This window comes from Rhagoletis zephyria, unplaced genomic scaffold, assembly GCF_001687245.7.
Source record: "Rhagoletis zephyria isolate East Lansing unplaced genomic scaffold, Rhagoletis_zephyria_1.1 Rzeph_scaffold_39348, whole genome shotgun sequence".
In the NCBI taxonomy this organism is placed as follows: Eukaryota; Metazoa; Arthropoda; class Insecta; order Diptera; family Tephritidae; genus Rhagoletis; species Rhagoletis zephyria.
The window spans coordinates 1-2,923 of record NW_016196403.1 but is presented as its reverse complement, the minus strand read 5'-3'; the positions used below and the strand labels follow the sequence as shown (position 1 = coordinate 2,923).

The 2,923-nt window shown below is 35.4% G+C and overlaps 1 long non-coding RNA gene across 1 annotated transcript; it reads left to right on the top strand.

The window, feature by feature from the left end:
- The first annotated feature begins 2,298 nt into the window (after positions 1-2,298).
- On the top strand, positions 2,299-2,623 carry LOC108354799 (uncharacterized). Its single transcript, XR_001846524.1, has 2 exons — positions 2,299-2,376; positions 2,428-2,623. It is a non-coding gene; the product is annotated as an uncharacterized LOC108354799 (long non-coding RNA).
- Positions 2,624-2,923: the final 300 nt, after the last annotated feature.

The window sequence follows — 2,923 nt, the reverse complement described above, 5'->3', positions numbered from 1 at the left end:
CGTTATATGAACAGATTAAAGGAATTGTAATTTTGAATTTTTTTAAATTGTTGTTTTCGCGCTGAAGACGGCGCACAGAGGATTACTTGCATAGTAAAACCGGTTAAAATTAATTGGTGCATTTTTCTGCTAAGTAATAAAAGAAAAAGCTCCGCATTGATTATTGCGAATGCTAAAGCGAATGCGAATGTTAAAATTAACGCAATATTCTTCAAAGTGGAAAATTTGAAAACTCTCTTTCAAGTAATGCATTCTTTGTTTTTAATAGTTAGCGAGCACAGAAAAAAGTTCAAAGATGTAAGAAAAGGTACAGTTATGAAGATATGGGAATAATTTTTGCTACAATTATCTGCAGTTGCTTATACATATTTATCATTATTTGCCCATGCTCTGACATTCCGTTGGAATTGGTAATTGCTGTTACCATTCCACTTTTTCTTTCAAATTAAAAATTGTTTGTGTATGTTTTTAAACCTTCATTGAATAACTTTTTATGTGTTATAGCGATTATTGCAATAAAAATTATATAATTGATATAAAGTCGATACATTAACGTTTATTTCGATTACATAACATAAAGCATTATACCACTTTTCGAGCTGGATTAAAATAAATTCCACCATGCCTAAGAATCTATGCAAAAGGTGGCCCAACTAACCCCAGAAGGTAAATAAGTTGTTTAACTCTAACAAATTATGAGTGCGGATGTTTTTTTTGTTGTATTATACTTTCTGAAGGTGTGCTATAGGTTCTTCAGCTCAAAAAGTAATTGGGATCATTAGTTATCGACTAACTAATTTTAGCTAGATAGCCATTAATTATTTATTAACATCAACAATTTTTTTTTGCAAAATTTTACATTAGTCGATTTAATGGTCTTTAACAATGGCATGTGCGAAATGTCAGCTCAATATTTGTGGTAAATAGACGATATTTTTGACGAAGATGTATTTCAGGTGCGCGACTTGGTAAAAATTGAAAGTCGCATTGAGCAACCCCTAAACGACCACCGATTTCTCTAAAATTTTCAGCATCATGTTTTTTCTTGATGCTTTCAAAGATTCTGATGCATCGCACACAAATTTCGAAAAATCGTTTTTTTTTTTGAATCAGTCTAATGTACATACGTATGTTTGTATGCATGGATATATGTATGTAGTACAAACGAAGACAAATCTAATCAGCCAAAGCGAATTTATACAAGGCGGTGTTGGCAGAACAAAAACAAAAAATTACAATAAAGCTCACTATACAGTTCAATGTGAGCGTGGACCATTGTGTACAAATACAAGTGAGATATCTTAGCAATAGACGTCATCCTGGGCCACAGCTGCGATCATCTGTTTTTTAGAGTTGCTTATTTTGGTCAAAACTGTGCCTTTTTGACCTGAGTTGCATTAAATAGTTTTATAAAACTTAGTACTATTTGTTGTTCAAATGGTAACATACATGCCCAAAAACTTGGAAAATATTAGATAATTGATTTTAAAAAATGCTATTTGTAAAATTTCCTTTTGATTTCGGCTTTAGAAATATTCATATTATAAAAGTTATTCACATATGTTTTAAGATTTTAAAGTTTTTAAAAAGTACGGTAGAATGACACAAAGTGCTTGAATTTGTTTGCATCTTCGTCAGCTTGTTCGTTTGCAGACTGGAAAAATTGCGAACGGCTATCAAAATACTGATCCAAAATATACATCTTTCATTGGACACAAATTGGGTGTGCGCAGCAAAATTCAGCCCTAATGGCTAGTTAATTGCATCGTGCGGCGACAAGTTAAGAATTTGCGATACATCTTCAGGCGAATGTGTGCGAACGTTCAGCCGGGAAGAGGTATGGGACGACAGCTGGCATGGCATCCAGACGGTAATCTGGTGGCTTTAGCTTTAAGTTGTAACCGTGTTAAGATATTTGACATAGCCGAAGGCGAGCTAATACAGTTGTATCAAGTGTATTCGCCGCCGGAGAATGATGTTGCATTTCACCCAGGTGGAAATTTCTTGGAAACTGGCGGCGATGACGATACAATAACATTGCTTGATTTATTAGAAGGTCGACCAATTTATACACGGTAGTAGTGCACTTTAGCGGAACCAGGTCAAAATGGACGGGAAAATTATACACTAACTAGCCATACTGACAAAGTTTGCGCCGTCGCTTTCTCCACATGGTAGACATTTTGCTTCCGCGGGCGAGGATCGACAGGTAATTTTAGTCATGCAACAGCTCCACATAACTCCGCCATAGACACACCAGTTGCTGGAGTACTAAAAAGCTGTGATGACAGTATTTAAATTGATCAACGACAATCGGTGGCATATGGAATGCGTGATGGAAATTTTCTGGTGCTTGATAGCCAATATACTACAAGAGTGAAACGCTGAGACAGTAATTTTTCTTAAATTTCCAGATTTTATTGGCAGTTACATTAAGAAGCTAATAGAGGGCAGAGCTGTTGGTGAGGAAGGTGTCGAGTTACTGCAGTACTGCAACTGGGAAAATCCACATTTCGCACGTGCCCCACTCGTATGGAATAGTAGCTTATGTCAAAATGTGGTTTTAGTATAATGCGGCATCGCAGCATACCCTCACTGGCACCGAGCCGTTGAAGAAATTTTGGCAAATGAACGTGCAAGAAATAGTTCCGATACTAGCAAGTCCATATTCTTGTTAAGGGTCATCGAAAAATTCCTTGTGTTGTAAATAATAAAGGGAGTGCCGGATTATACTAAAGCCAGCTTCCCGACATACTATTCCATACAAACACAGAAATATAAATGTATCTAAAACTGAATGACTCAAATCAAATTGGATTGCATTTGCATAATATACCTAATATTGGAATCTGTTTTGATCGCAAAAAATACAACTTGCAATCATTTAGATTATAGTTTTGAAAGAAATTGATTGCAATCGTAA